This window comes from Oncorhynchus masou, chromosome 10 (genome assembly GCF_036934945.1).
Source record: "Oncorhynchus masou masou isolate Uvic2021 chromosome 10, UVic_Omas_1.1, whole genome shotgun sequence".
Taxonomy (NCBI): domain Eukaryota; kingdom Metazoa; phylum Chordata; class Actinopteri; order Salmoniformes; family Salmonidae; genus Oncorhynchus; species Oncorhynchus masou.
In genome coordinates this window covers 39,962,980-39,982,821 of record NC_088221.1, presented here as the reverse complement: position 1 = coordinate 39,982,821, position 19,842 = coordinate 39,962,980, and the positions used below count along the sequence as shown (strand labels likewise).

At 44.8% G+C, this 19,842-nt stretch overlaps 1 long non-coding RNA gene across 1 annotated transcript; it reads left to right on the top strand.

Annotated features, from left to right (window-relative positions):
* The first annotated feature begins 1,911 nt into the window (after positions 1–1,911).
* LOC135547627 (uncharacterized) lies at positions 1,912–17,272 on the top strand. The gene is made up of 4 exons (XR_010456727.1): positions 1,912–2,171; positions 2,637–2,729; positions 2,822–2,872; positions 17,137–17,272. It is a non-coding gene; the product is annotated as an uncharacterized LOC135547627 (long non-coding RNA).
* Positions 17,273–19,842: the final 2,570 nt, after the last annotated feature.

Below are 19,842 nucleotides of genomic sequence, written 5' to 3'. Positions count from 1 at the left end.
CTGATTCCAGGAGGACCATGAGCTGCTGCTATCGATAAGGTCTCTGATTCCAGGAGGACCATGAGCTGCTGCTATCGATAAGGTGTCTGATCTATCATTTTCACTTCAAATAGAAGTAGAGGGGCTTTTGTCAGTGGTTGCTTGTTGTGAGCGCTGAGGGATCTTTATGCACTTTCCCAGATGATTCTGCAACTTTGCTGCATTCTTCACATCTGATTTGGCACAGTATATGCAAATGTACACAGCTTTTCCTTCTACATTAGCTGCAATGAAACGTCTCCACAGATCAGATAGTGCCCGTGGCATTTTCCTGTACAGATTAGAAGAAAGAAAAAAAGTTTAAAAACCCAAATACAATTCCTTGTACAGATAAATAGTTAAGCAGTTAGATAAACAACTCCTTTTGTAAGATAACTGTTTTAAAATGAAACATGAATGGAAACAGATGAATTAACACTCCTCAGTTAGCACGCTCAAGCCAGCTAAAATCCACAAGGTAGCAAAAACTAACTAGCAGAAATGTTTAACAAATTAGAAATTATTTTAACACACTTTGCTGTAGGCTACTATTTACTAGTTAACAAAAAATAATGTATGTCATATATATATATATATTCACCCCATCCAGTATTGTAATCAAAACTTATCAGAAAGCATGTAGTTCTTGTCTCAGACAGTGTAGTAGTGTGGGCTCAATAGTATCTCATTAGTGTATGAGCTCTTGAGAATCAGCTCTACATGTGATGGAAGAATGCACTGCACATGTGATGGAAGAATGCACTGTGCATGCAGAGGGTTGCAATTCCATTGAATTTGGGATAGTTTAACCAAAATATGCCACAAGACCTAGAATTGCCTTGTGTGAATCACACAAAAAAAGGTTCACTGTTATAAGGTAATTTTTAAAAATGAATTTAAGCAAAATTCCCCAAATTCCTGGGCTTAACTTCCCAATGGAAAATGTCAGACCCTTTGCAACAACTAGTGGTGAGTTTAGAGGGCGCTATGGTATTGAAGGTTGAGCTGTAGTCGATGAATAGCATCGTCACGTATACATTTCTGTTGTCCATGTGGGTGAGGGCAGTGGGCAGTGCAATGGCAATTGTGACATCCTTGGATCTGTCGGGGCGGTCATCGAATTGGAGAGGGTCGAGTGTGTTGGGGAGGGAGGAGATGATTTGGTCTTCAACTGGCCTCTCAAAGCATTTCATGGGGTCGATAGTAATTTAATTCAATTACTTTCCTTCTCTTGGGCATTTTATGAAAATGTCAGAAAACACAGCAACTAGTTGGTCTGCACATGCTCTGAGGGCGCAGCTAGCGATGCTGTCTTGGCCGGCAGCCTTACGAGGGTCAACACGTGGAGACCGTAAGCACATAACCCTTGTTGTCCTCACGGGCTCTGATCGGCAGCCTAGTCGTTTTGCTTGAAACGTGAGAAAAAGGTGTTTACCTCGTCCGGTAGAGCGGTGTTGGTGTCCGCGACGTGACTGGCATTCTTTTTGTAATCTGCGATTGTTAGAAGCCCTTGACACATGTGCCTTCATCCAAAGTTTTCACATTCTATGATCAAGATTTCGTTTTTGGCAATTACCTTTCTCTTATGTCAACATGGATTTGATTCGGGTGAATGTATTATTATTATCCTCACAATATTTCATAGATAGGTGAGGTCACAGTTAAACCTTTACTTAGTGTTTTGCCAGAGATTATAATGCCCTACATAGAAGTATCTGACCTGACTTTGAACAAAGACACATTTCCCTCCGTACCACAGGACGGCGCAGTCGAGCTTTGATCAACATAACTGCTCTTTTCATCCGGAGAGAACCTAAGCGTCACCAAAGATTTGTTTAACTAACCCTCGTTGTTCTAGCTCTGGCGTCACGTGACAAAGCTGCAAAATCAAAACAATTCTCTCTATTTATCTGTATAAAGTATAAACAATGTAACCAGCTCCTGAATTCATTTACTAATTGATTTAATTTCAGGTGACGTAAGTTAAATAATCAACAGGTCCATCTCTCTTCCAATAACATTGGCGAAAGAAGAACTTCACACGTGTTAATGAATAAACGAACAAGTGAGCGAGCTAGCTAATTCATTGACAGATGTTCTGATAATGCCAGTAACCAACAAAAGAAAAGCAACATCAGGGGAGAGATGCTGCGGTGTGTTCTGCTCTTTGACTTTACATCTAATGCAGCAACTGCCATAATATTACTGGAGCAATAGTAGTATAGCAATCATATCAGTAGTATAGCAGTGTAATAACTGCTGTTATGCAGGTGCCCTTCTCTGTTCATTAGTTTGTCTGTAATGTGGAAACTGTGTGTTTGTGGCTACTAGCTATATGTCATTATACTGTTGTGACTGTGTGGTGTTGTTGCTGTGTCAGGTGCAGGGGACCAATGACAGCAGTGTGCTCAGTAAGGTGTCTGCTGTAGCTCAGGGTTACTTCCTGGATGACTACCTGAAGCAGTTTGTGTTTAAGGAGTTTAGGAGAGCCCCTCTCATCAACAGGTCGCTAAGATAGAAACATAACATGTACACACACACACACTCAATAGATTTGTATAGTTAGAATAACCTTCCTCTATGTATTTGTTTGTGTTTCTACTGTATCTCTGGTGCAGGGGTTACTATGGGGTTACTATGTACGCTGGAGAGCTGTAGACTACTGTGTCAAGCAGTTTCTGTGGCTGACAGAAAGCTGCCCCAGGAGACAGGTAAGCTTAGCCTGGTCCAAGGTCTGTTTGTGCTGTTTTGCCAAATCCTATGGTCATTGGCATGCCTAATATAACACAAACTCTGTTTCCAGGTGTTGTAGAGCTGTAGAGTTGAGATCCTGGAACCAGTTGATGAATTTGAGGTGAGTTACTCTAATCTAATCGGTCCTGACTAGCCTGTCCAACGACCAATTGGCTTGAGTTTGTGGGAGGAGTGAGGGTGTTCTATGGGTTGCTGTTACATACTTGACCACAGGGGGCAGTGTGGAGCTCATCCTGGACACTGAGTCGGCTTTGACCCAGTTATATTACATCCCTGTATGTAGTGCACACACGGTCACAGATAACACACACAACATGGATTCACTGTACACACTGTCATGGGCTACACAAAATAGATTCACTGAGATCCTCCCCTAGTCTGCCGTACTCCTGTTATATGATTCCAAAAGAAAAGATTGCTCCCTCTAGCTTTCACCAAAATGAGTCAGTGGCTGAGTTACACATACAGAAGTACATCTTCCTTTGGGTTGCAGCAGTTCAGGTAAAAGGATAGGACTCACAGTAATAGGATAGGACTCACAGTAAAAGGATAGGATTCACAGTAAAAGGATAGGATTCACAGTAATAGGATAGGACTCACAGTAAAAGGATAGGACTCACAGTAAAAGGATAGGACTCACAATAAAAGGATAGGACTCACAGTAAAAGGATAGGACTCACAGTAATAGGATAGGACTCACAGTAAAAGGATAGGACTCACAGTAAAAGGATAGGATTCACAGTAAAAGGATAGGACTCACAGTAAAAGGATAGGACTCACAGTAATAGGATAGGACTCACAGTAAAAGGATAGGACTCACAGTAATAGGATAGGACAAGCAGTAAAAGGATAGGACAAGCAGTAAAAGGATAGGACTCACAGTAAAAGGATAGGACTCACAGTAAAAGGATAGGACTCACAGTAAAAGGATAGGACAACAGTAAAAGGATAGGACAAGCAGTAAAAGGATAGGACAAGCAGTAATAGGATAGGACTCACAGTAAAAGGATAGGACTCACAGTAATAGGATAGGACTCACAGTATTCACTCCCTGAACTTGCTTCCTGACTCTCAGCGTACATCTTTACAAGTAATATCTAACAATTTCACAACATATACACACAAATCTAAGGAGTGGAATTAAGAATATATTAATATTTGGAAGAGCAATGTTAGAGCGGCATAGACGAAGATACAGTATATTTATTTTATTTATTTATTTCACCTTTATTTAACCAGGTAGGCAAGTTGAGAACAAGTTCTCATTTACAATTGCGACCTGGCCAAGATAAAGCAAAGCAGTTCGACACATACAACGACACAGAGTTACACATGGAGTAAAACAAACATACAATCAATAATACAGTATAAACAAGTCTATATACGATGTGAGCAAGTGAGGTGAGTTAAGGGAGGTAAAGGCAAAAAAGGCCATGGTGGCGAAGTAAATACAATATCGCAAGTAAAACACTGGAATGGTAGATTTGCAGTAGAAGAATGTGCAAAGTAGAAATAAAAATAATGGGTGCAAAGGAGCAAAATAAATAAATACAGTCGGGAAGAGGTAATTGTTTGGGATAAATTATAGATGGGCTATGTACAGGTGCAGTAATCTGTGAGCTGCTCTGACAGCTGGTGCTTAAAGCTAGTGAGGGAGATAAGTTTTTCCAGTTTCAGAGATTTTTGTAGTTCGTTCCAGTCATTGGCAGCAGAGGACTGGAAGGAGAGGCAGCCAAAGGAAGAATTGGTTTTGGGGGTGACCAGAGAGATATACCTGCTGGAGTGCGTGCTACAGGTGGGTGCTGCTATGGTGACCAGCGACCTGAGATAAGGGGGGACTTTACCTAGCAGGGTCTTGTAGATGACCTGGAGTCAGTGGGTTTGGCGATGAGTGTGAAGCGAGGGCCAGCCAACGAGAGCGTGCAGGTCGCAGTGGTGGGTAGTATATGGGGCTTTGGTGACAAAACGGATGGCACTGTGATAGACGGCATCCAATTTATTGAGTAGGGTATTGGAGGCTATTTTGTAAATGACATCGCCGAAGTCGAGGATCGGTAGGATGGTCAGTTGTACGAGGGTATGTTTGGAAGCATGAGTGAAGGATGCTTTGTTGCGAAATAGGAAACCAATTCTAGATTTAACTTTGGATTGGAGATGTTTGATGTGAGTCTGGAAGGAGAGTTTACAGTCTAACCAGACACCTAGGTATTTGTAGTTGTCCACATATTCTAAGTCAGAACCGTCCAGAGTAGTGATGCTGGATGGGCGGGCAGGTGCAGGCAGCGATCGGTTGAAGAGCATGCACTTATTTAAGAGCAGTTGGAGGCCACGGAAGGAGTGTTGTATGGCATTGAACCTCACCTGGAGGGTTGTTAACACAGTGTCCAGAGAAGGGCCAGAAGTATACAGAATGGTGTCGTCTGCGTAGAGGTGGATTAGAGACTCACCAGCAGCAAGAGCGACATCATTGATGTATACAGAGAAGAGAGTCGGCCCAAGAATTGAACCCTGTGGCACCCCTATAGAGACTGCCAGAGGCCCGGACAACAGGCCCTCCGATTTGACACACTGAACTCTATCAGAGAAGTAGTTGGTGAACCAGGCAAGACAATAATTTGAGAAACCAAGGCTATCGAGTCTGCCGATGAGGACGTGGTGATTGACAGAGTAGAAAGCCTTGGCCAGGTCAATGAATATGGCTGCACAGTATTGTTTCTTATCAATGGCAGTTATGATATCGTTTAGGACCTTGAGAATGGCTGAGGTTCACCCATGACCAGCTCTGAAACCAGATTGCATAGCGGAGAAGGGAAGTAGAGAAGGGGATTCGAAATGGTTGGGAATCTGTTTGTTGACTTGGTTTCGAAGACCTTAGAAAGGCAGGGTAGGATAGATATAGGTCTGTAGCAGTTTGGGTCAAGAGTGTCCCCCTTTGAAGAGGGGGATAACCGCAGCTGCTTTCCAATCTTTGGGAATCTCAGACGACACGGAAGAGAGGTTGAACAGGCTAGTAATAGGGGTTGCAACAATTTCGGCAGATAATTTTAGAAAGGGTCCAGATTGTCTAGCCCGGCTGATTTGTAGGGGTCCAGATTACGTATGCAGGCAATGAGGCAGTGATCGCTGAGATCTTGGTTGAAAACAGCAGAGGTGTATTTAGAGGGCAAGTTGGTTAGGATGATATCTATGAGGGTGCCCGTGTTTACGGCTTTGGGGTGGTACCTGGTAGGTTCATTGATAATTTGTGTGAGATTGAGGGCATCAAGCTTAGATTGTAGGATGGCTGGAGTGTTAAGCATGTTCCAGTTTAGGTCACCTAGCAGCACGAGCTCTGAAGATAGATGGAGGGCAATCAGTTCACATATGGTGTCCAGAGCACAGCTGGGGGCAGAGGGTGGTCTATAGCAGGCGGCAACGGTGAGAGACTTGTTTTTAGAGAGGTTTCAGAGTTTTTGGTGGTCTTCCTAAGCCAGGATTCAGACATGGCTAGGACATCCGGGTTGGTAGAGTGTGCAAAAGCAGTGAATAAAACAAACTTAGGGAGGAGGCTTCTAATGTTAACATGCATGAAACCAAGGCTATTACGGTTACAGAAGTCATCAAAAGAGAGCGCCTGGGGAATAGGAGTGGAGCTAGGCACGGCAGGGCCTGGATGCACCTCTACATCACCAGAGGAACAGAGGAGGAGTAGAATAAGGGTACGGCTAAAAGCTATGAGAATTGGTCTTCTAGGACATCTGGAACAGAGAGTAAAAGGAGGTTTCTTGGGGCGATAAAATAGCTTGAAGGTATAATGTACAGACAAAGGTATGGTAGGATGTGAATACAGTGGAGGTAAACCTAGGCATTGAGTGATGATGAGAGAGATATTGTCTCTAGAAACATCATTGAAACCAGGTGATGTCATCGCATGTGTGGGTGGTGGAACTTAAAGGTTGGATAAGGTATAATGAGCAGGGCTAGAGGCTCTACAGTGAAATATGCCAATAAACACCAGCCAGAACAGCAATGGACAAGGCATATTGACATTAAGGAGAGGCATGTTTAGCCGAGTGATCATAAGGGTCCAGTGAATTTGGTTGGGGTCACAGCAATTCAGACAGCTAGCCGGGCCATCGGTAGCAAGCTGGCAGAGAATGGAGGTCTGTTTTTAGCCACCTCGTGCGTTTCCGTCAGTAGATTAGTGGGGTTCCGTGTGGTAGAGGGGACCAATCCAACAGGCAAAATAGATATAGTTATAGTGACCCAAGAAAATTGTCCGATAGACCTATTCAGATAGCAGCCGATAAGACAGCTAACGATTAGCGGGCCGCAGATGGGCATTCAGGTAACGTTGCGACGGAGTGGCCAGTTGGATAACTCCCTCGGGCAGATAACGTCGGTAGTCCAGTTGTGAAGGCCCGATGGGGCTCCGCATCAGCAGTAAAACGGGTCCGGATAGGTGATTGTAGCCAGTAGTGGCTGATGGAACTCTTCAGCTGGCTATACATATGACATGAGTAATGCAAAATAGGTAAACACATTAAAGTGACTAGTGTTCCATTTATTAAATTGGCCATTGATTTCAAGTCTATGTATATAGGCAACAGTCTAATGGGCTAGTGATGATACAGTCCGACAGGATGCTCTCAATTGTGCATCTGTAAAAGTTTGTGAAGGTTTAAGGTGCCAAATTTCTTCAGCCTCCTGAGGTTGAAGAGGCACCATTGCGCCTTCACCACACTGTCTGTGTGGGTTGACCATTTCAGTCGGTGATGTGTACACCGAGGAACTTAAAGCTTTCCACCTTCTCTACTGCGGTCCCGTTAATGTAGAAGGGGGGTGCCTCCTCTGCTGTTTCCTGAAGTCCACGATCATCTCCTTTGTTTTATTGACTTTGAGTGAGAGGTTATATTCCCAGATCCCTCACCTCCTCTCTGTAGGCTGTCTCGTCATTGTTGGTAATCAAGCCTACTACTGTTGTGTCGTCTGCAAACTCGATGATTGAGTTGGAGGCGTGCGTGGCCACGCAGTCATGGGTGAACAGGGAGTACAGGAGGGGTCTGAGCACGGACCGTTGTGGTGCCCCAGTGTTGAGGATCAGCGAAGTGAAGGTGTTGTTTCCTACCCTTACCACCTAGGGGGCGGCCCGTCAGGACGTCCAGGACTCAGTTGCACAGGGCAGGGTTCAGAAACAGAGCCTCGAGCTTGATGATGAACTTGGAGGGTACTATGGTGTTGAATGCTGAGCTATAGTCAATGAACGGCATTCTCAAATCAAATCAAATTTTATTTGTCACATACACATGGTTAGCAGATGTTAATGCGAGTGTAGCGAAATGCTTGTGCTTCCAGTTCCGACAATGCAGTAATAACCAACAAGTAATCTAACTAACAATTCCAAAACTAATATCTTATACACAGTGTAAGGGGATAAAGAATATGTACATAAATATATGAATGAGTGATGGTGCAGAGCAGCATAGGCAAGATACAGTAGATGGTATCGAGTACAGTATATACATATGAGATGAGTATGTAGACAAAGTGGCATAGTTAAAGTGACTAGTGATACATGTATTACATAAGGATGCAGTAGATGATAGAGTACAGTATATACGTATACATATGAGATGAATAATGTAGGGTATGTAAACATTATATTAGGTAGCATTGTTTAAAGTGGCTAGTGATATATTTTACCTCCTTTCCCATCAATTCCCATTATTGAAGTGGCTGGAGTTGAGTCAGTGTGTTGGCAGCAGCCACTCAATGTTAGTGGTTGCTGTTTAACAGTCTGATGGCCTTGAGATAGAAGCTGTTTTTCAATCTCTCGGTCCCAGCTTTGATGCACCTGTACTGACCTCGCCTTCTGGATGATAGCGGGGTGAACAGGCAGTAGCACGGGTGGGTGTTGTCCTTGACGATCTTTATGGCCTTCCTGTAACATCGGGTGGTGTAGGTGTCCTGGAGGGCAGGTAGTTTGCCCCCGGTGATACGTTGTGCAGACCTCACTACCCTCTGGTGAGCCTTACGGTTGTGGGCGGAGCAGTTGCCGTAACAGGCGGTGATACAGCCCGCCAGGATGCTCTCGATTGTGCATCTGTAGAAGTTTGTGAGTGTTTTTGGTGACAAGCCGAATTTCTTCAGCCTCCTGAGGTTGAAGAGGCGCTGCTGCGCCTTCTTCACGATGCTGTCTGTGTGAGTGGACCAATTTAGTTTGTCTGTGATGTGTATGCCGAGGAACTTAAAACTTACTACCCTCTCCACTACTGTTCCATCGATGTGGATAGGGGTTGTTCCCTCTGCTGTTTCCTGAAGTCCACAATCATCTCCTTAGTTTTGTTGACGTTGAGTGTGAGGTTATTGTCCTGACACCACACTCCGAGGGCCCTCACCTCGTCCCTGTAGGCCGTCTCGTCGTTGTTGGTAATCAAGCCTACCACTGTTGTGTCGTCCGCAAACTTGATGATTGAGTTGGAGGCGTGCGTTGCCGCGCAGTCGTGGGTGAACAGGGAGTACAGGAGAGGGCTCAGAACGCACCCTTGTGGGGCCCCAGTGTTGAGGATCAGCGGGGTGGAGATGTTGTTGCCTACCCTCACCACCTGGGGGCGGCCCGTCAGGAAGTCCAGTACCCAGTTGCACAGGGCGGGGTCGAGACCCAGGGTCTCGAGCTTGATGACGGGCTTGGAGGGTACTATGGTGTTAAATGCCGAGCTGTAGTCGATGAACAGCATTCTCACATAGGTATTCCTCTTGTCCAGATGGGTTAGGGCAGTGTGCAGTGTGGTTGAGATTGCGTCGTCTGTGGACCTATTTGGGCGGTAAGCAAATTGGAGTGGGTCTAGGGCGTCAGGTAGGGTGGAGGTGATATGGTCCTTGACTAGTCTCTCAAAGCACTTCATGATGACGGAAGTGAGTGCTACGGGGCGGTAGTCGTTTAGCTCAGTTACCTTAGCTTTCTTGGGAACAGGAACAATGGTGGCCCTCTTGAAGCATGTGGGAACAGCAGACTGGTATAGGGATTGATTGAATATGTCCGTAAACACACCAGCCAGCTGGTCTGCGCATGCTCTGAGGGCGCGGCTGGGGATGCCGTCTGGGCCTGCAGCCTTGCGAGGGTTAACACGTTTAAATGTTTTACTCACCTCGGCTGCAGTGAAGTAGAGACCGCATGTTTCCATTTGCAGGCCGTGTCAGTGGCACTGTATTGTCCTCAAAGCGGGCAAAAAAGTTATTTAGTCTGCCTGGGAGCAAGACATCCTGGTCCATGACTGAGCTGGATTTCATCTTGTAGTCCGTGATTGACTGTAGACCCTGCCACATACCTCTTGTGTCTGAGCCATTGAATTTAGATTCTACTTTGTCTCTATACTGACGCTTAGCTTGTTTGATAGCCTTACGGAGGGAATAGCTGCACTGTTTGTATTCGGTCATGTTACCAGTCACCTTGCTCTGATTAAAAGCAGTGGTTCGCGCTTTCAGTTTCACGCGAATGCTGCCATCAATCCATGGTTTCTGGTTAGGGAATGTTTTAATCGTTGCTATGGGAACGACATCTTCAACGCACGTTCTAATGAACTCGCACACCGAATCAGCGTATTCGTCAATGTTGTTGCCTGACGCAATACGAAACATGTCCCAGTCCACGTGGTGGAAGCAGTCTTGGAGTGTGGAATCAGCTTGGTCGGACCAGCGTTGGACAGACCTCATCGTGGGAGCTTCTTGTTTTAGTTTCTGTCTGTAGGCAGGGATCAGCAAAATGGAGTCGTGGTCAGCTTTTCCGAAAGGGGGGCGGGGCAGGGCCTTATATGCGTCGCGGAAGTTAGAATAACAGTGATCCAAGGTTTTGCCAGCCCTGGTGGCGCAATCGATATGCTGATACATTTTAGGGAGTCTTGTTTTCAGATTAGCCTTGTTAAAATCCCCAGCAACAATGAATGCAGCCTCAGGATGTATGGATTCCAGTTTGCAAAGAGTCAAATAAAGTTCGTTCAGAGCCATCGATGTGTCTGCTTGGGGGGGATATATACGGGTGTGATTATAATCGAAGAGAATTCTCTTGGTAGATAATGCGGTCTATATTTGATTGTGAGGAATTCTAAATCAGGTGAACAGAAGGATTTGAGTTCCTGTATGTTTCTGTGATCACACCACGTCTCGTTAGCCATAAGGCATACACCCCCGCCCCTCTTCTTACCAGAAAGGTGTTTGTTTCAGTCGGCGCGATGTGTGGAGAAACCCGCTGGCTGCACCGCATCCGAGAGCGTCTCCCCAGTGAGCCATGTTTCCGTGAAGCAAAGAACGTTACAGTCTCTGATGTCCCTCTGGAATGCTACCCTTGCTTGGATTTCATCAACCTTGTTGTCAAGAGACTGGACATTGGCGAGAAGAATGCTAGGAAGTGGGGCACGATGTGCCCGTCTCCGTAGTCTGACCAGAAGACCGCCTCGTTTCCCTCTTTTACGAAGTTGTTTTTTTGGGTCGCCGGCTGGGATCCATTCCGTTGTCCTGGTTGAAAGGCAGAACACAGGATCCGCTTTGCGAAAGTCATATTCTTGGTCGTACTGATGGTGAGTTGACGCTGATCTTATATTCAGTAGTTCTTCTCGACTGTATGTGATGAAACCTAAGATGACCTGGGGTACTAATGTAAGAAATAACACGTAAAAAAAAAACTGCATAGTTTCCTAGGAACGCGAAACAAGGCGGCCATTTCTGTCAGCGCCGGAAGTACATTCTTACATCGGTAGTCATTCCTCTTGTCCAGATGGTATAGGGCAGTGTGCATTGCAATCACAATTGCATCTTCTGTGGATCTATTGAGGTGGTAAGCAAATTGAAGTGGATCTTGGGTGTCAGGTAAGGTAAGAGGTGATATGATCCTTGACTAGTCTCTCAAAGCACTTCATAATGACAGAAGTGAGTGCTACGGGCGATAGTCATTTAGTCAGTTACCTTTTCTTTCTTGGGTACAGGAACAATGGTGGCCCTCTTGAAGCATGTGGGGACAACATACTGGGATAGGGAGAGATTGAATATATCCGTAAACACCAGCCAGCTGGTCTGCGCATGCTCTGAGGATGCAGCTAGTGATGCCGTCTGGGCCGGCAGCCTTGCAAGGGTTAACACCCTTAAATATTTACTCTTGTCGGCCACGGAGAAGGAGAGCCCATAGTCCTTGGTAGCGGGCCATGTCGGTTGCATTGGATCATCCTCAAAGCGGGTGAAGAAGGTGTTTAGCTTGTCCGAAAGCAAGACGTCGATGTCCACGACATGGCTGGTTTTCCTTGTGTAGTCCGTGATTGTCTGTAGACCCTGCCATACACACTACAGTTCAAAAGTTTGGGGTCACTTAGAAATGTCCTTGTTTTTTAGAAAGAAAAGCACATTTTTTTGTCCTTTTAAATAGCATAAATTTGATCAGAAACACAGTGTAGACAATGTTGTATTGTAGCTGGAAACGGCAGATTCTTTATGGAATATCTACATAGGCGTACAGTGGCCCATTATCAGCAACCTTCACTCCTGTGTTCCAATGGCATGTTGTGTTACCTAATCCAAGCTTATCATTTATAAAGGCTAATTGATCATTAGAAAACCCTTTTGCAATTATGTTAGCACAGCTGAAAACTGTTGTTCTGATTAACCTCCAAACAAGCTTCAATGCCATACAACACTCCTTCCGTGGCCTCCAACTGCTCTTAAACGCTAGTAAAACCAAATGCGTGCTTTTCAACCGTTTGCTGCCTGCACCCGCACGCCCGACTAGCATCACCACCCTGGATGGTTCAGACCTAGAATATGTGGACATCTGTAAGTACCTAGGTGTCTGGCTAGACTGTAAACTCTCCTTCCAGATTCCTATCAAACATCTCCAATCTAAAATCAAATCTAGAGTCGGCTTTCTATTCCGCAACAAAGCCTCCTTCACTCACGCCGCCGAACATACCCTAGTAAAACTGACTATCCTACCGATCCTCGACTTCGGCGATGTCATCTACAAAATAGCTTCCAATACTCTACTCAGCAAACTGGAGGCAGTTTATCACAGTGCCATCCGTTTTGTTACTAAAGCACCTTATACCACCCACCACTGCAACCTGTATGCTCTAGTCGGCTGGCCCTCGCTACATATTCATCACCAGACCCACTGGCTCCAGGTCATCTACAAGTCCATGCTTGGTAAAGCTCCGCCTTATCTCAGTTCACTGCTCACGATGGCAACACCCACCCGTAGCACGCGCTCCAGCAGGTGTATCTCACAGATGATCCCTAAAGCCAACACCTGAATTGGCCGCCTTTCCTTCCAGTTCTCTGTTGCCTGTGACTGGAACAAATTGCAAAAATCGCTGAAGTTGGAGACTTTTATCTCCCTCACCAACTTTAAACATCTGCTATCTGAGCAGCTAACCAATCGCTGCAGCTGTACATAATCCATCGGTAAATAGCCCACCCAAATGACCTACCTCATCCCCATACTGTTTTTATTTATTTACTTTTCTGCTCTTTTGCACACCAGTATCTCTACCTGCACATGACCATCTGATCATTTATCACTCCAGTGTTAATCTGCAGAATTGTAATTATTCGCCTACCTCCTCATGCCTTTTGCACACAATGTATATAGACTCTTTTTTTCCTTTTTTCTACTGTGTTATTGACTTGTTTATTGTTTACTCCATGTGTAACTCTGTGTTGTTGTCTGTTCACACTGCTATGCTTTATCTTGGCCAGGTCACAGTTGTAAATGAGAACTTGTTCTCAACTAGCCTACCTGGTTAAATAAAGGTGAAATAAATACAACAACAAAAAAGAAGCAATAAAACTGGCCTTCTTTGGACTAGTTGAGTATCTTGAGCATCAGCATTAGTGGGTTCGATTACAGGCTCAAAATGGCCAGAAACAAATAACTTTTTCTGAAACTCGTCAGTCTATTCTTGTTCTGAGAAATGAAGGCTATTCCATGTGAGAAATTGCCAAGAAACTGAAGATCTCGTACAACGCTGTGTACTACTCTCTTCACAGAACAATGCATACTGGCTCTAACCAGAATAGAAAGAGGAGTGGGAGGCCCTGGTGCACAGCTGAGCAAGAGGACAAGTACATTAGAGTGTTTTGTTTGAGAAACAGATGCCTCACAAGTCCTCAACTGGCAGCTTCATTAAATAGTACCCGCAAAACACCCATCTCAACGTCAACAGTGAAGAGGCGACTCCGGGATGCTGGCCTTCCAGGCAGAGGTGCAAAGAAAAAGCCATATCTCAGACTGGCCAATAAAAAGATAAGATTAAAATGGGCAAAAGAACACAGACACTGGACAGAGGAACTCTGCCTAGAAGGCCAGCATCCCGGAGTTGCCTCTTCACTGTTGACGTTGAGACTGGTGTTTTGCGGGATACTATTTAATGAAGCTGCCAGTTAAGGACTTGTGAGGCATCTGTTTCTCAAACTAGACACCCTAATATACTTGCTCAGTTGTGCACTGGGGCCTTCCACTCCTCTTTCTATTCTGGCTAGAGGCGACTCCGGGATGCTGACCTTCTAGGAAGAGTTGCAAAGAAAAGACATATCTCAGACTGGCCAATAAAAAGAAAAGATTAAGATTGGCAAAAGAACACAGACACAGGACAGAGGAAGATTGGAAAAAAGTGTTATGGACAGACAAATCTAAGTTTGAGGTGTTCGGATCACAAGGAAGAACATTCGTGAGATGCAGAAAATGTAAAAGATGCTGGAGGAGTGCTTGACGGCAACTGTCAAGCATGGTGGAGGCAATGTGATGGTCTGGGGATGCTTTTGTGGTGGTAAAGTGGGAGACTTGTACAGGATAAAAGGGATCTTGGAAGAACGAAGGCTATCACTCCATTTTTCAATGTCATGCCATACCCAGTGGATGGCGCTTAATTGGAGCCAATTTCCTCCTAAAACAGGACAATGACCCAAAGCACAGCTCAAAACTATACAATAACTATTTAGGGAAGAAGCAGTCAGATGGTATTTTGTCTATAATGGAGTGGCCAGCAGAGTCACCGGATCTCAACCCTATTGAGCTGTTGTGGGAGCAGCTAGACCGTGTGGTACCCATCAAGTACGTAAGGTACGTAAGAAGTGCCCATCAAGCCAATCCAATTTGTGGGAGGTGATTCTGGAAGCATGGGGTGAAATGTCTTCAGATTACCTCAACACATTGACAACAACAATGCCAAAGGTCTGCAAGGCTGTAATTTCTGCAAATGGAGGATTATTTGACGAAAGCAAAGTTTGAAGGACACATTTATTATTTCAATTAAAAATCATTATTTATAAACTTGTCAACGTCTTGGCTCTATTTCCTATTCATTTTGCAACTCATTTCATGTATGTTTTCATGGAAGTGACCCCAAACTTTTGAACGGTAGTTTACGTCTCGTGTCTGAGCTGTTGAATTGCGACTCCACTTTGTCTCTATACGGACGTTTTGCCTGTTTGATTGCCTTGCGGAGGGAATAACTACACTGTTTGTGTTCTGCCATATTCCCAGTCACTTTGCCGTGGTGCGGATGGGGGTGAGGGGTGGTGGTAGTAGTGGAGGTGGAGGTGAAGGCAAGGGATTGGGAAAGAAAGGGGAGGGGATGTGGTGTAAGAGAAAGAGAGGAGGGATATTTAGGGAGATTCTTACTCTGATTGTAATTTAGTTTTGGGGGCTACGATGTAAGGTTTGTATTGTTCTGTTTTGTCAATGTTCTGTTCAATCTAAAAAACAATTTGTCTACCAATCCATCACCAACACAATGTTTTTATATTATTGAGAAACTAAACATCTCTTTTTATAACAATGTCTGTTGTATTTCCCCCCCTTCTGCTGTTTGCATTGTTTATGGCTTCTGTCCTGGAAATATTCAGTCAATCATATTTCACAAATACTGTGAGTTCAAATAGGCTTTTTAGTTTATTTTTTACAACATAACAACTCCCTTCCATTCTTGGCACACACGTTTTATACATTACTCCTCACTTCACACTCATAGTAACTCCTCTTAATGACCCATCCCCTCTGGCATTTAGCCACCTTTATCTTATTGCCTTGCACTAAGTTTAGTTTGGTTTCATATTAGGGCATGGAACTTGTAGAGCCACAGAAATAGTTCAAATAGACAGACATGTTTTCGACTAAGACAGGTGCATACATGTAGGACCCTAGCCACCATCCTTGGTACTTTACAAAAATAACCAGACATGTCTGTTGAATTTATTATGGATTTATTATGGATAAATGAATAAACAATATCCCCATTTTAAATAGAATTGTATCTAGGTAAACTTATACTGTTTTATAAGTAATAGACAATATGAGTTCATAAGAAGGAATTGTGTGACAGGACAAGGAGTAATAAAAAGTTAATGAACACCATTCCAACTAGGCAGGAACAAATGGGTTGTGGACTGTGTAAACACATAAGGTCGTTAGCCTATGGTTGACCCAACTGAAACTTAGCTCTGGGGTTTTTAGATAAGGGAGTGAGTGCATTCCTAGGTTTACTGTTAATTATAACTGTCAGTTCAGTGGTGATCGATAATGTTGAGGGGTCAAACGTTATCTGGGAGTGTGTTAGTAAGTTAGAATGAACTTTTCACCTCACTTTGTCCCGGTCGAGAGGAGGGAATTCTGTTAAAGCAGTGAAATGACGTCATGATCTGTATATAAACTGTTGCACGTGATTAAGTGGCAGCGCGCTCAGAGAATAAATTCTATTACTTATTATTTAAAGACTGGTCTGCGTCTATTTTATGCAAACAAGAAATCTTACAAATTCTCATAAAATAGATTAAGGGCTTTCAATTGATGAAAGCACATTGGCATAATTAAATTATAGTAACAATGTCATCCTGCTAACTCCTCTTAAAGGGACACCCATGTTCTGGAAAAAACCCAAGAGGTGTAACCATAGCAACAGTACATAGTAGGCCATAACACAGTTACAGGAATAACCAGTCGTGTCCAACCCCAGACAGGTACATGTCTAATGGTGTCTAATGACCCAGAGCACATATGGAGTGTACTAGTTTTGCTGGCTCCTTCTGAAATAAATAGTTGCCACATATCTACTGTAAAATGCACATTACTTCCTGTGTTATAGAGCATATATTCACCACTATATTCTGCAGAATTGTTGTATCAAAGTTGCAAAATGTATTGATTCTACTGTGGAAGTGCATGTCTGATTCTGCCAGCACTAGGTCAGCCCATAGCGATCACTCGATCAGTGTGATCAGTGCTATATGCTGGTATTGATCTTCATTGGCCAAGCCCTGAGGCCGGGAGGAACTGTCACTGTCCTGTCCTGTGCTCGGCCTCATTGGGATTGGGATGCCTAATATGCCCATCTTGCATATGCCCTCTAGGACTGAGATTGAGGCAGTGGCTGACTTACAAAGTGGATCATCTTGCAGGAGCCGAGGCGGTCGTTGAGGCCCATCCAGCGCAGGTATTCAGGGTACCTCCCCCCCCGGTAGCCCATGTAGTTGGGCCTCCCGTAGACCACCCAAGCACCACTCTCCACGCGGAGCGAGTTACAGCGGCCCAGGTAGGAATGGAAGTCTGTGCAGTCGCTGTCACACTCAGCAATGGCCCTTGTAAGTTCTTATATTTGTAAAAAGACAATCTGGAAGAAAGCCAAAGAAATCAGAGGCGGAGTGACTGGGTTGACTTTAGGTTCTTATGCTTGTTAAATGCTCTGAATTTGCACTGTAGGACACATGTACCGTTTCACACAATGAATGGCTTTTCCTAACCTAAAATATTTAAGTAATATGGTCCTTGCTCAAATCATCCATAACACTCCAGCCCTACCAGTGCCTGGTGATTAACAAAGAACAAGTCAATCCACCAAACACATTCCTGATGCTTTCTTTGCAGCTAGTACTGAACAAAACTATAAACGCAACATGCAACAATTTCAAGGATTTTATTGAGTTACAGTTCATATAAGGAAATCAGTCAATTGAAATAAATTCATTAGGCCCTAATCTATGGATTTCACATGACTGGGCAGGGGTACAACCATGGGTGGGCTTGGGAGGGCATAGGCCCACCCACTTGGGAGCCAGGCCCACCCACTTGGGAGCCAGGCCCACCAGCTGGAGAGCCCGACCCAGCCAATCAGAATGAGTTTTTATCCACAAAAAGGCTTTAATACAGACATAAATACTCCTTATCAGTTGTCTGGGTGGCTGGTCTCAGATGATCCCGCAGGTGAAGAAGCCGGATGTGGAGGTCCTGGGCTGGCGTGGGTACACGTGGTCTGCAGTTGTAAGGCCGGTTAGACGTACTGCCAAAATCTCTAAAATGACGTTGGAGGTGGTCGAGAAACTGTGCCATTGTGTTGAGTGACAAACTGCAAATTTGAGTGGCTTTTTATTGTCCCCAGCACAAGGTGCACCTGTGTAATGATCATGCTGTTTAATCAGCTTCTTGATATGCCACACCTGTCAGGTGGATGGATGATATTGGCAAATGAGAAATACTCACAAACAGGGATGTAAACAACTTTGTGCACAACATTTGAGACAAATAAGCTTTTTGTGCATATGGAACATTTCTAGGATCTTTTATTTCAGCTCATGAAACATGGGACCTACACTATACATATTACATATTTTTGATCAGTATAAAAGCCATGGACGGGGGTAAACCCATCTGTTTGAGTTAGTTTTTCCAGCTCAGGAAAACTTTCATGTAAATATTTTCAATGGCACTAGAATGCCAAATAGAAGATTGTTCCAATTACGTTGTGTTTAGGCCAGGTGTCTGTAGGACATCAGTGCTGACAAGCTTTTTCCCACATTCTAGTTCACAGATGGGGTTGAGCTGTGAGGTCTGGCAATAGTGCCATCCACTTACTGTGTATATCCCATGGCATCACACACAATTACTCTGTAAATATTACACTCCCATGACAATGTTTAGACTATTACATTGTTATTACAATGGCTGGCAGGATAAATCAGTCAAGTTTGACGGAAAATATTCAAAAGGACCATCCCATAACTATACCAAACACACCACAGAAAATCACTGCTATGCTACTGCCACCATACAATCCCTGTGGCAAACCTGAGTGTCCTGTCCTGTCCACCACATCTGCATTAAAACCTATTCTGATGGGGCCGGTGGCAGCCAGAGCCAAGCGGCCATATCCCTGTTACTCACCAGCCCATTTTGGACATTATATGTGGGCTAGGCTTGATAGATAGCAGTGGTCTGATGGCCCCCCTGAAGTCTGGATGTCTCTGGTCCTACCAACCAATCCCTTTTATATAACCAGCCTCCCAGTTTTATAAACAGTGGCGGCTATGAGAGGAACAATTGCTGTCATGAACATTTTAATCAAAAAATGAGTCAATGATTCTAGTGCCATTCAGTTTTTCCAGAAAAGCAAAGTGGGATTACAGCATAATGGTAACATGGTGACCGTGCCCTTTGACACCCTCTCTGCTGGTTTTCTGAAATGCCCCCCCAACTCACCTCAACCCCCATACCCACAACACAGACCTACCTTGTATGCCCCCCCATACCCACCACAACACAGACCCACCTTGTATGCCCCCCCAACTCACCTCAACTCCCATACCCACCACAACACAGACCCACCTTGTATGCCCCAACACACCTCAACCCCCATACCCACCACAACACAGACCCACCTTGTATGCCCCCAACACACCTCAACCCCCATACCCACAACACAAATCTACCTTGTATGCCCCCCAACACACCTCAACCCCCATACCCACCACAACACAGACCCACCTTGTATGCTCCCTCAACACACCTCAACCCCCATACCCACCACAACACAGACCCACCTTGTATGCCCCCCCAACACACCTCAACCCCCATACCCACAACACAGACTTACCTTGTATGCCCCCCAACTCACCTCAACCCCCATACCCACCACAACACAGACCCATCCTGTATGCCCCCCCCCAACCCCCATACCCACCACAACACAGACCCACCCCACCACAACACAGACCCATCCTGTATGCCCCCCCCACCACAACACAGACACACCCGGTATGCCCCCCTGCTCCCCTCACCCCCAC